A 15,097-nucleotide genomic window follows, 5' to 3' on the forward strand; every position below is an offset into this window, starting at 1 on the left:
GACCCCTACACTACACAAACACCACTGCACTACCCTAAACCCTAAAACACTACCCCAAGCACGACCCCCTACACTACACAAATACCACTGTACTACCCTAAACCCTAAAACACTATCCCTAGCACGACCCCCTTCACTACCCAAACACAACTGCACTATGTTAAACCCAAAAACACTAACCCAGCATGACCCCCTACACTACCCAAACACCACTGTACTACCCTAAACCCTAAAACACGACCCCCTACACTACACAAACACCACTGCAATACCATAAAACCTAAAACACTACCCCCAGCACGACTCCCTACACTACAAAAACACCACTGCACTACCCTAAACCCTAAAACACTACCCCCTACACTACACAAACACCACTGCACTACTCTAAACCCTAAAACACTACCCCCAGCACGACCCCCCTACACTACACAAACACCACTGCACTAAACCCTAAAACACTACCCCAGTACTACCCCCTACATTACCCAAACACCACTGCACTACCCTAAACCCTAAACCACTACCCCCAGCATGACCCCAACACTACACAAACACCACTGCACTACCCTAAACCCTAAAACACATCTCCATGCACGCCCCCTACACTACCCAAACACCACTGCACTACCCTAAACCATGAAACACTACCCCCAGCACGACTCCCTACACTACACAAACACCACAGCACTACGCTAAACCCTAAAACACTACCCCCACCACGACTCCCTACACTACACAAACACCACAGTGCTACCCTAAACCACTACCCCCAGCATGACCCCTTCACAACCCAAACACAACTGCACTACAACAAAACCAAAAACGATACCCCCAGCACGACCCCCTACACTACCTAAATACCCCTGCACTACTCTACATCCTAAAACACTATCCCAGCACGAACCCCTACACTACACAAACACCACTGCACTACCCTAAACCCTAAAGCACTACCACCAGCACGACCCCCTACACTACACAAACACCACTGTACTACCCTAAAACGCTACCCCCAGCACGACCCCCTTCACAACCCAAACACAACTGCACTACAACAAGCCCAAAAACACTACACCCAGCACGACCCCCTTCACTACCCAAACGCCACTGCACTACTCTAAACTCTAAAACACTACCCCAGCACAACGCCCTACACTAAAAAAACACCACTGCACTACCCTAAACCCTAAAACACCACCCCCTACACTACACAAACACCACTGCACTACCCTAAACCCTCAAACACTACACCAGCACGACCCCCTACACTACACAAACACCACTGCACTACCCTAAACCCTTAAACGCTACCCCCGGCATGACCCCCTACACTACTCAAACATCACTGCACTACCCTAAACACTAAAATACTACCACCAGCATGACTCCATACACTACCCAAACACCACTGCACTACCCTAAAATCTAAATCTACCCCAGCACGACCCCCTAAACTACACAAACACCACTGCACTACCTTAAACCCTAAATCTACCCCCAGCATGACCCCTACACTTCACTAACACCACTGCACTACCCTCAACCCTAAGACACTACCCCAAGCACGACCCCCTACACTACACAAACACCACTGTACTACCCTAAACCCTAAAACACTATCCCTAGCACGACCCCCTTCACTACCCAAACACAACTGCACTAACCTAAACCCTAAAACACTACCCCAGCACGATTCCCTACACTACACAAACACCACTGCACTACGCTATATCCTAAAACACTACCCCTACCTCGACTCCCTACACTACCCAAACACCACTGCAGTACACTAAACCCTAATTCTACCCCAGCACGAACCCCTACACTACCCAAACACCACTGCACTACCCTAAACTCTAAAACACTACCCACAGCATGACCCCCTATACTACACAAACACCACTGCACAACCCTAAACCCTAAAACACTACCCCCAGCACAAACCCCTAAACTACCCAAACACCACTGCACTACCCTAAACCATAAAACACTACCCCCTGCCAGTCCCCCTACACTACACAAGCACCACTGCACTACCCTAAACCTTTAAACACTACCCCCAGCACGACCCCCTACACTACCCAAACATCACTGCATTATCCTAAACACTAAAACACTACCCCCACCACGACCCCCTACACTACACAAACACCACTGCACTACCCTAAACCCTAAATCTGCCCCCAGCATGACCCCCTACACTACACAAATACCACTGCACTACCCTAAACCCTAAAACACTACCCCCAGCACGACCCCCTTCACTACCCAAACACAACTGCACTACCCTAAATCCTAAAACACAACCCCCTACACTACACAAACACCACTGTACTACCCTAAACCCTAAAACACTACCCCCGGCATGACCCCCTACACTACTCAAACATCACTGCACTACCCTAAACACTAAAATACTACCACCAGCATGACTCCATACACTACCCAAACACCACTGCACTACCCTAAAATCTAAATCTACCCCAGCACGACCCCCTAAACTACACAAACACCACTGCACTACCTTAAACCCTAAATCTACCCCCAGCATGACCCCTACACTTCACTAACACCACTGCACTACCCTCAACCCTAAGACACTACCCCAAGCACGACCCCCTACACTACACAAACACCACTGTACTACCCTAAACCCTAAAACACTACCCCAGCACGACCCCCTACACTACCCAAACACAACTGCACTAACCTAAACCCTAAAACACTACCCCAGCACGATTCCCTACACTACACAAACACCACTGCACTACGCTATATCCTAAAACACTACCCCTACCTCGACTCCCTACACTACCCAAACACCACTGCAGTACACTAAACCCTAAAACACTACCCCAAGCACGACCCCCTACACTACACAAACACCACTGTACTACCCTAAACCCTAAAACACTATCCCTAGCACGACCCCCTTCACTACCCAAACACAACTGCACTACGTTAAACCCCAAAACACTAACCCAGCATGACCCCTACACTACCCAAACACCACTGCACTACCCTAAACCTTTAAACACTACCCCCAGCACGACCCCCTACACTACCCAAATATCACTGCATTATCCTAAACACTAAAACACTACCCCCACCACGACCCCCTACACTACCCACACACCACTGCACTACCCTTAACTCTAAAACACTACCCCCAGCACGACTCCCTAGACTACCCAAACACCACTGCACTACCCTAAAATCTAAATCTACCCCAGCACAACCCCCTACACTACACAAAGACCACTGCACTACCTTAAACCCTAAATCTACCCCCAGCATGACCCCTACACTACACAAACACCACTGCACTACCCTAAGACACTATCCGAAGCACGACCCCCTATACTACACAAACACCACTGTACTACCATAAACCCTAAAACACAACCCCTAGCACGACCCCCTTCACTACCCAAACACAACTGTACTACGTTAAACCCAAAAACACTACCCCCAGCATGAACCCCTACACTACCCAAACACCACTGCACTACCCTAAACTATAAAACACTACCCCCAACACTACACAAACACCACTGCACTACCCTAAACCCTAAGACACTACTCCAAGCACGCCCCCGTACACTACCCACACCACTGCACTACCCTAAACCCTAAAACACTACCCCAGCACGACTCCCTAGACTGCACAAACACCACAGCACTACGCTAAACCCTAAAACACTACCCCCACCACGACTCCCCACACTACCCAAACACCACTGCACTACACTAAACTCTAAATCTACCCCCAGCACGAACCCTACACTACCCACACACCACTGCACTACCCTAAACTCTAAAACACTACCGACAGCATGACCCCCTACACTACAAACACCACTGCACAACCCAAAACCCTAAAACACTAACCCCTACACTACACAAACAGCACTACACTACCCTAAACCCTAAAACTCTACCCCAGCACAAACCCCTACACTACCCAAATACCACTGCACTACCCTAAACCCTAAAAAGTGACCCCCTACACTACACAAAAACCACTGCACCGCCCTTAACCCTAAAACACTACCCCTACACTAAACAAACACCACTGCACTACCATACACCCTAAACAACAACCCCAGCATGACCCCTACACTACACAAACACTGCACTACCCTAAACCCTAAAACACTACCCCCAGCATGAACCCCTACACTACCCAAACACCACTGCACTACCCTAAACCATAAAACACTACCCCAGCACAACCCCCTACACTACACAAGCACCACTGCACGACCCTAAACCCTAAAACACTACCACCAGCACGACTCCCTACCCCTACACTACCCAAACACCACTGCACTACCCTAAACCCTAAATCTACCCCCAGCACAACCCCCTAGACTAAACAAACACCACTGCACTACCCTAAACCCTAAAACACTACCCAAGCACGACCCCCCACACAAACACCACTGTACTACCCTAAACCCTAAAACACTACCCCTAGCACGACCCCCTTCACTACCCAAACACAACTGCACTACGTTAAACAGAAAAACACTAACCAAGCACGACCCCATACACTATCCCATCAACATTGTACTACCCTAAACCCTAAAACACTACCCCCAGCACGACCCCCTTCACTACCCAAACACCACTGCACTACCCTAATCCCTAGAACACGACCCCCTACCCTACACAAACACCACTGCACTACCCTAAACCCTAAAACACTACCCCCAGCACGACTTCATACACTACACAAACACCACTGCACTACGCTAAATCCTAAAACACTACCCCCAGCATGACTCCCTACACTACCCAAACACCACTGCACTACACTAAACCCTAAATCTACCACAGCACAAACTCCTACACTACCCAAACACCACTGCACTACCCTAAACCACTACCCCCAGCATGACCCCCTACACTACACACAACCCTAAAACACTAACCTCTACACTACACAAACAGCACTGCACTACCCTAAACCCTAAAACACTACCCCCAGCATGACCCCCTACACTACAGAAACACCACTGCATTACCCTAAACCCTAAAACACTACCCCCAGTACAAACCCCTAAACTACCCAAACACCACTGCACTTCGCTAAACCATAAAACAATAACCCCAGCATGACCCCCTACACTACACAAACACCACTGCACTAAACCCTAAAACACTACCCCAGTACTACCCCCTACATTACCCAAACACCACTGCACTACCCTAAACCCTAAACCACTACCCCCAGCATGACCCCAACACTACACAAACACCACTGCACTACCCTAAACCCTAAAACACATCTCCATGCACGCCCCCTACACTACCCAAACACCACTGCACTACCCTAAACCATGAAACACTACCCCCAGCACGACTCCCTACACTACACAAACACCACAGCACTACGCTAAACCCTAAAACACTACCCCCACCACGACTCCCTACACTACACAAACACCACAGTGCTACCCTAAACCACTACCCCCAGCATGACCCCTTCACAACCCAAACACAACTGCACTACAACAAAACCAAAAACGATACCCCCAGCACGACCCCCTACACTACCTAAATACCCCTGCACTACTCTACATCCTAAAACACTATCCCAGCACGAACCCCTACACTACACAAACACCACTGCACTACCCTAAACCCTAAAGCACTACCACCAGCACGACCCCCTACACTACACAAACACCACTGTACTACCCTAAAACGCTACCCCCAGCACGACCCCCTTCACAACCCAAACACAACTGCACTACAACAAGCCCAAAAACACTACACCCAGCACGACCCCCTTCACTACCCAAACGCCACTGCACTACTCTAAACTCTAAAACACTACCCCAGCACAACGCCCTACACTAAAAAAACACCACTGCACTACCCTAAACCCTAAAACACTACCCCCTACACTACACAAACACCACTGCACTACCCTAAACCCTCAAACACTACACCAGCACGACCCCCTACACTACACAAACACCACTGCACTACCCTAAACCCTTAAACGCTACCCCCGGCATGACCCCCTACACTACTCAAACATCACTGCACTACCCTAAACACTAAAATACTACCACCAGCATGACTCCATACACTACCCAAACACCACTGCACTACCCTAAAATCTAAATCTACCCCAGCACGACCCCCTAAACTACACAAACACCACTGCACTACCTTAAACCCTAAATCTACCCCCAGCATGACCCCTACACTTCACTAACACCACTGCACTACCCTCAACCCTAAGACACTACCCCAAGCACGACCCCCTACACTACACAAACACCACTGTACTACCCTAAACCCTAAAACACTATCCCTAGCACGACCCCCTTCACTACCCAAACACAACTGCACTACGTTAAACCCAAAAACACTAACCCAGCACGACCCCCTACACTACCCAAACACCACTGTACTACCCTAAACCCTAAAACACTACCCCAGCACGACCCCCTTCACTACCCAAGCACCACTGCACTACCCTAAACCCTAAAACACTACTCCAAGCACGCCCCCCTACACTACCCACACACCACTGCACTACCCTTAACTCTAAAACACTACCCCCAGCACGACTCCCTAGACTACCCAAACACCACTGCACTACCCTAAAATCTAAATCTACCCCAGCACAACCCCCTACACTACACAAAGACCACTGCACTAACTTAAACCCTAAATCTACCCCCAGCATGACCCCTACACTACACAAACACCACTGCACTACCCTAAGACACTATCCGAAGCACGACCCCCTATACTACACAAACACCACTGCACTACCCTAAACCCTAAATCTACCCCCAGCACAACCCCCTAGACTAAACAAACACCACTGCACTACCCTAAACCCTAAAACACTACCCAAGCACGACCCCCTACACAAACACCACTGTACTACCCTAAACCCTAAAACACTACCCCTAGCACGACCCCCTTCACTACCCAAACACCACTGCACTACGCTCAATCCTAAAACACTACCCCCAGCATGACTCCCTACACTACCCAAACACCACTGCACTACACTAAACCCTAAATCTACCACAGCACAAACTCCTACACTACCCAAACACCACTGCACTACCCTAAACCCTAAAACACTACCCCCAGCATGACCCCCTACACTACACACAACCCTAAAACACTAACCCCTACACTACACAAACAGCACTGCACTACCCTAAACCCTAAAACACTACCCCCAGCATGACCCCCTACACTACAGAAACACCACTGCATTACCCTAAACCCTAAAACACTACCCCCAGTACAAACCCCTAAACTACCCAAACACCACTGCACTACGCTAAACCATAAAACAATAACCCCAGCATGACCCCCTACACTACCCAAACATCACTGCACTACCCTATGCCCTAAAACATGACCCCTACACACTACCCTAACACCACTAGACTACACTAAACCCTAAATGAACCCCCAGCATGACCTCCCACACTACACAAACACCACTGCACTACCCTAAACCCTAAAACACTACCCCAGCACGAACCAAAACACAACCCAAAAACCACTGCACTACCCTAAAACACTAACCCCAGCTTGACCCCTACACTAACCAAATACCACTGCACTACCCTATACCCTAAAAAGTGACCCCTACTCTACACAAACACCACTGCACTGCCCTTAACCCTAAAACACTACCCCCAGCACGACTACCTATACTACACAAACACCACAGTGCTACCCTAAACCCTAAACAACTACCCCCAGCACGACCCCCTTTACAACCCAAACACAACTGCACTACAACAAATTCAAAAACAATACCCCCAGCACGACCCCCTACACTACCTAAATACCACTGCACTACTCTACACCCTAAAACACTATCCCAGTACGAACCCCTACACCACACAAACACCACTGCACTACCCTAAACCATAAAACACTACCACCAGCACGACCCTCTACACTACACAAACACCACTGCACTACCCTAAACCCTAAAACACTATTCCCAGCACGGCCCCCTACACTACACAAACAACACTGTACTACCCTAAAACGCTACCCCCAGCACGACCTCCGTCACAACCCAAACACAACTGCACTACAAGCCCAAAAACACTACACCCAGCACGACCCCCTACACTACCCTAACGCCACTGCACTACCCTAAACTCTAAAACACTACCCCCAGCACGACGTCCTACACTACAAAAACACCACTGCACTACCCTAAACCCTAAAACACTACCCCCTACACTACACAAACACCACTGCACTACCCTAAACCCTCAAACACTGCACCCAGCATGACTCCATATACTACCCAAACACCACTGCACTACCCTAAAACCTAAATCTACCCCAGCACGACCCCCTACACCACACAAACACCACTGCACTACCTTAAACCCCAAATCTACCCCCAGCATGACCCCTACACTACACAAACACCACTGCACTACCCTAAACCCTAAAACACTACCCCAAGCACGACCCCCTACACTACACAAATACCACTGTACTACCCTAAACCCTAAAACACTATCCCTAGCACGACCCCCTTCACTACCCAAACACAACTGCACTATGTTAAACCCAAAAACACTAACCCAGCATGACCCCCTACACTACCCAAACACCACTGTACTACCCTAAACCCTAAAACACGACCCCCTACACTACACAAACACCACTGCAATACCATAAAACCTAAAACACTACCCCCAGCACGACTCCCTACACTACAAAAACACCACTGCACTACCCTAAACCCTAAAACACTACCCCCTACACTACACAAACACCACTGCACTAAACCCTAAAACACTACCCCAGTACTACCCCCTACATTACCCAAACACCACTGCACTACCCTAAACCCTAAACCACTACCCCCCCAGCATGACCCCAACACTACACAAACACCACTGCACTACCCTAAACCCTAAAACACATCTCCATGCACGCCCCCTACACTACCCAAACACCACTGCACTACCCTAAACCATGAAACACTACCCCCAGCACGACTCCCTACACTACACAAACACCACAGCACTACGCTAAACCCTAAAACACTACCCCCACCACGACTCCCTACACTACACAAACACCACAGTGCTACCCTAAACCACTACCCCCAGCATGACCCCTTCACAACCCAAACACAACTGCACTACAACAAAACCAAAAACGATACCCCCAGCACGACCCCCTACACTACCTAAATACCCCTGCACTACTCTACATCCTAAAACACTATCCCAGCACGAACCCCTACACTACACAAACACCACTGCACTACCCTAAACCCTAAAGCACTACCACCAGCACGACCCCCTACACTACACAAACACCACTGTACTACCCTAAAACGCTACCCCCAGCACGACCCCCTTCACAACCCAAACACAACTGCACTACAACAAGCCCAAAAACACTACACCCAGCACGACCCCCTTCACTACCCAAACGCCACTGCACTACTCTAAACTCTAAAACACTACCCCAGCACAACGCCCTACACTAAAAAAACACCACTGCACTACCCTAAACCCTAAAACACTACCCCCTACACTACACAAACACCACTGCACTACCCTAAACCCTCAAACACTACACCAGCACGACCCCCTACACTACACAAACACCACTGCACTACCCTAAACCATTAAACGCTACCCCCGGCATGACCCCCTACACTACTCAAACATCACTGCACTACCCTAAACACTAAAATACTACCACCAGCATGACTCCATACACTACCCAAACACCACTGCACTACCCTAAAATCTAAATCTACCCCAGCACGACCCCCTAAACTACACAAACACCACTGCACTACCTTAAACCCTAAATCTACCCCCAGCATGACCCCTACACTTCACTAACACCACTGCACTACCCTCAACCCTAAGACACTACCCCAAGCACGACCCCCTACACTACACAAACACCACTGTACTACCCTAAACCCTAAAACACTATCCCTAGCACGACCCCCTTCACTACCCAAACACAACTGCACTACGTTAAACCCAAAAACACTAACCCAGCACGACCCCCTACACTACCCAAACACCACTGTACTACCCTAAACCCTAAAACACTACCCCAGCACGACCCCCTTCACTACCCAAGCACCACTGCACTACCCTAAACCCTAAAACACTACTCCAAGCACGCCCCCCTACACTACCCACACACCACTGCACTACCCTTAACTCTAAAACACTACCCCCAGCACGACTCCCTAGACTACCCAAACACCACTGCACTACCCTAAAATCTAAATCTACCCCAGCACAACCCCCTACACTACACAAAGACCACTGCACTACCTTAAACCCTAAATCTACCCCCAGCATGACCCCTACACTACACAAACACCACTGCACTACCCTAAGACACTATCCGAAGCACGACCCCCTATACTACACAAACATCACTGTACTACCATAAACCCTAAAACACAACCCCTAGCACGACCCCCTTCACTACCCAAACACAACTGTACTACGTTAAACCCAAAAACACTACCCCCAGCATGAACCCCTACACTACCCAAACACCACTGCACTACCCTAAACTATAAAACACTACCCCCAACACTACACAAACACCACTGCACTACCCTAAACCCTAAGACACTACTCCAAGCACGCCCCCGTACACTACCCACACCACTGCACTACCCTAAACCCTAAAACACTACCCCAGCACGACTCCCTAGACTGCACAAACACCACAGCACTACGCTAAACCCTAAAACACTACCCCCACCACGACTCCCCACACTACCCAAACACCACTGCACTACACTAAACTCTAAATCTACCCCCAGCACGAACCCTACACTACCCACACACCACTGCACTACCCTAAACTCTAAAACACTACCGACAGCATGACCCCCTACACTACAAACACCACTGCACAACCCAAAACCCTAAAACACTAACCCCTACACTACACAAACAGCACTACACTACCCTAAACCCTAAAACTCTACCCCAGCACAAACCCCTACACTACCCAAATACCACTGCACTACCCTAAACCCTAAAAAGTGACCCCCTACACTACACAAAAACCACTGCACCGCCCTTAACCCTAAAACACTACCCCTACACTAAACAAACACCACTGCACTACCATACACCCTAAACAACAACCCCAGCATGACCCCTACACTACACAAACACTGCACTACCCTAAACCCTAAAACACTACCCCCAGCATGAACCCCTACACTACCCAAACACCACTGCACTACCCTAAACCATAAAACACTACCCCAGCACAACCCCCTACACTACACAAGCACCACTGCACGACCCTAAACCCTAAAACACTACCACCAGCACGACTCCCTACCCCTACACTACCCAAACACCACTGCACTACCCTAAACCCTAAATCTACCCCCAGCACAACCCCCTAGACTAAACAAACACCACTGCACTACCCTAAACCCTAAAACACTACCCAAGCACGACCCCCCACACAAACACCACTGTACTACCCTAAACCCTAAAACATTACCCCTAGCACGACCCCCTTCACTACCCAAACACAACTGCACTACGTTAAACAGAAAAACACTAACCAAGCACGACCCCATACACTATCCCATCAACATTGTACTACCCTAAACCCTAAAACACTACCCCCAGCACGACCCCCTTCACTACCCAAACACCACTGCACTACCCTAATCCCTAGAACACGACCCCCTACCCTACACAAACACCACTGCACTACCCTAAACCCTAAAACACTACCCCCAGCACGACTCCATACACTACACAAACACCACTGCACTACGCTAAATCCTAAAACACTACCCCCAGCATGACTCCCTACACTACCCAAACACCACTGCACTACACTAAACCCTAAATCTACCACAGCACAAACTCCTACACTACCCAAACACCACTGCACTACCCTAAACCCTAAAACACTACCCCCAGCATGACCCCCTACACTACACACAACCCTAAAACACTAACCTCTACACTACACAAACAGCACTGCACTACCCTAAACCCTAAAACACTACCCCCAGTATGACCCCCTACACTACAGAAACACCACTGCATTACCCTAAACCCTAAAACACTACCCCCAGTACAAACCCCTAAACTACCCAAACACCACTGTACTTCGCTAAACCATAAAACAATAACCCCAGCATGACCCCCTACACTACCCAAACACCACTGCACTACCCTATGCCCTAAAACATGACCCCTACACACTACCCTAACACCACTAGACTACACTAAACCCTAAATGAACCCCCAGCATGACTTCCCACACTACACAAACACCACTGCACTACCCTAAACCCTAAAACACTACCCCAGCGCGAACCCCTACACAACCCAAAAACCACTGCACTACCCTAAAACACTAACCCCAGCTTGACCCCTACACTACCCAAATACCACTGCACTACCCTATACCCTAAAAAGTGACCCCTACACTACACAAACACCACTGCACTGCCCTTAACCCTAAAACACTACCCCCAGCACGACTACCTACACTACACAAACACCACAGTGCTACCCTAAACAACTACCCCCAGCACGACCCCCTTCACAACCCAAACACAACTGCACTACAACAAAACCAAAAACAATACCCCCAGCACGACCCCCTACACTACCTAAATACCACTGCACTCCTCTACACCCTAAAACACTATCCCAGTACGAACCCCTACACTACACACACACCACTGCACTACCCTAAACCATAAAACACTACCACCAGCACGACCCTCTACACTACACAAACACCACTGCACTACCCTAAACCATAAAACACTATTCCCAGCACGGCCCCCTACACTACACAAACAACACTGTACTACCCTAAAATGCTACCCCCAGCACTACCTCCGTCACAACCCAAACACAACTGCACTACAAGCCCAAAAACACTACACCCAGCACGACCCCCTACACTACCCTAACACCACTGCACTACCCTAAACTCTAAAACACTACCCCCAGCACGACGTCCTACACTACAAAAACACCACTGCACTACCCTAAACCCTAAAACACTACCCCCTACACTACACAAACACCACTGCACTACCCTAAACCCTCAAACACTGCACCCGGCATGACTCCATATACTACCCAAACACCACTGCACTACCCTAAAACCTAAATCTACCCCAGCACGACCCCCTACACCACACAAACACCACTGCACTACCTTAAACCCCAAATCTACCCCCAGCATGACCCCTACACTACACAAATACCACTGCACTACCCTAAACCCTAAAACACTACCCCAAGCACGACCCCCTACACTACACAAACACCACTGTACTACCCTAAACCCTAAAACACTATCCCTAGCACGACCCCCTTCACTACCCAAACAGAACTGCGCTATGTTAAACCCAAAAACACTAACCCAGCATGACCCCCTACACTACCCAAACACCACTGTACTACCCTAAACCCTAAAACACGACCCCCTACACTACACAAACACCACTGCAATACCATAAAACCTAAAACACTACCCCCAGCACGACTCCCTACACTACAAAAACACCACTGCACTACCCTAAACCCTAAAACACTACCCCCTACACTACACAAACACCACTGCACTACTCTAAACCCTAAAACACTACCCCCAGCACGACCCCCCTACACTACACAAACACGACTGCACTAAACCCTAAAACACTACCCCAGTACTACCCCCTACATTACCCAAACACCACTGCACTACCCTTAACCCTAAAACACTACCCCCAGCACGACTCCCTAGACTACCCAAACACCACTGCACTACCCTAAAATCTAAATCTACCCCAGCACAACCCCCTACACTATACAAAGACCACTGCACTACCTTAAACCCTAAATCTACCCCCAGCATGACCCCTACACTACACAAACACCACTGCACTACCCTAAGACACTATCCGAAGCACGACCCCCTATACTACACAAACAAAACTGTACTACCGTAAACCCTAAAACCCAACCCCTAGCACGACCCCATTCACTACCCAAACACAACTGCGCTACGTTAAACCCAAAAACACTACCCCCAGCATGAACCCCTACACTACCCAAACACCACTGCACTACCCTAAACTATCAAACACTACCCCCAGCACAACCCCCAACACTACACAAACACCACTGCACTACCCTAAACCCTAAGACACTACTCCAAGCACGCCCCCGTACACTACCCACACCACTGCACTACCCTAAACCCTAAAACACTACACCAGCCCGACCCCCTACACTACACAAACACCACTGCACTACCCTAAACCCTTAAACACTACCCCGGCATGACCCCCTACACTACCCAAACATCACTGCACTACCCTAAACACTAAAATACTACCACCAGCATGACTCCATACACTACCCAAAAACCACTGCACTACCCTAAAATCTAAATCTACCCCAGCACGACCCCCTACACTACACAAACACCACTGCACTACCCTAAACTCTCAAACACTACACCAGCCCGACCCCCTACACTACACAAACACCACTGCACTACCCTAAACCCTTAAACACTACCCCGGCATGACCCCCTACACTACCCAAACATCACTGCACTACCCTAAACACTAAAATACTACCACCAGCATGACTCCATACACTACCCAAAAACCACTGCACTACCCTAAAATCTAAATCTACCCCAGCACAACCCCCTACACTACACAAAGACCACTGCACTACCTTAAACCCTAAATCTACCCCCAGCATGACCCCTACACTACACAAACACCACTTCACTACCCTAAGACACTATCCGAAGCACGACCCCCTATACTACACAAACACCACTGTACTACCGTAAACCCTAAAACCCAACCCCTAGCACGACCCCCTTCACTACCCAAACACAACTGCGCTACGTTAAACCGAAAAACACTACCCCCAGCATGAACCCCTACACTACCCAAACACTACTGCACTACCCTAAACCCTAAGACACTATTCCAAGCACGCCCCCGTACACTACCCACACCACGCCACAACCCTTAAACACTACCCCAGCACGACTCCCTAGACTGCACAAA

The 15,097-nt window shown here is 49.2% G+C and overlaps 1 protein-coding gene across 5 annotated transcripts in view; it reads right to left on the bottom strand.

The window, feature by feature from the left end:
* Positions 1–15,097, bottom strand: part of MEIOC (meiosis specific with coiled-coil domain) — a 1,471,177-nt gene that overhangs the window by 1,210,010 nt on the left and 246,070 nt on the right. The gene's annotated exons all lie outside the window — the stretch shown is intronic.

Source organism: Triturus cristatus, chromosome 1_1 (assembly GCF_964204655.1).
Source record: "Triturus cristatus chromosome 1_1, aTriCri1.1, whole genome shotgun sequence".
Taxonomy (NCBI): Eukaryota; Metazoa; Chordata; class Amphibia; order Caudata; family Salamandridae; genus Triturus; species Triturus cristatus.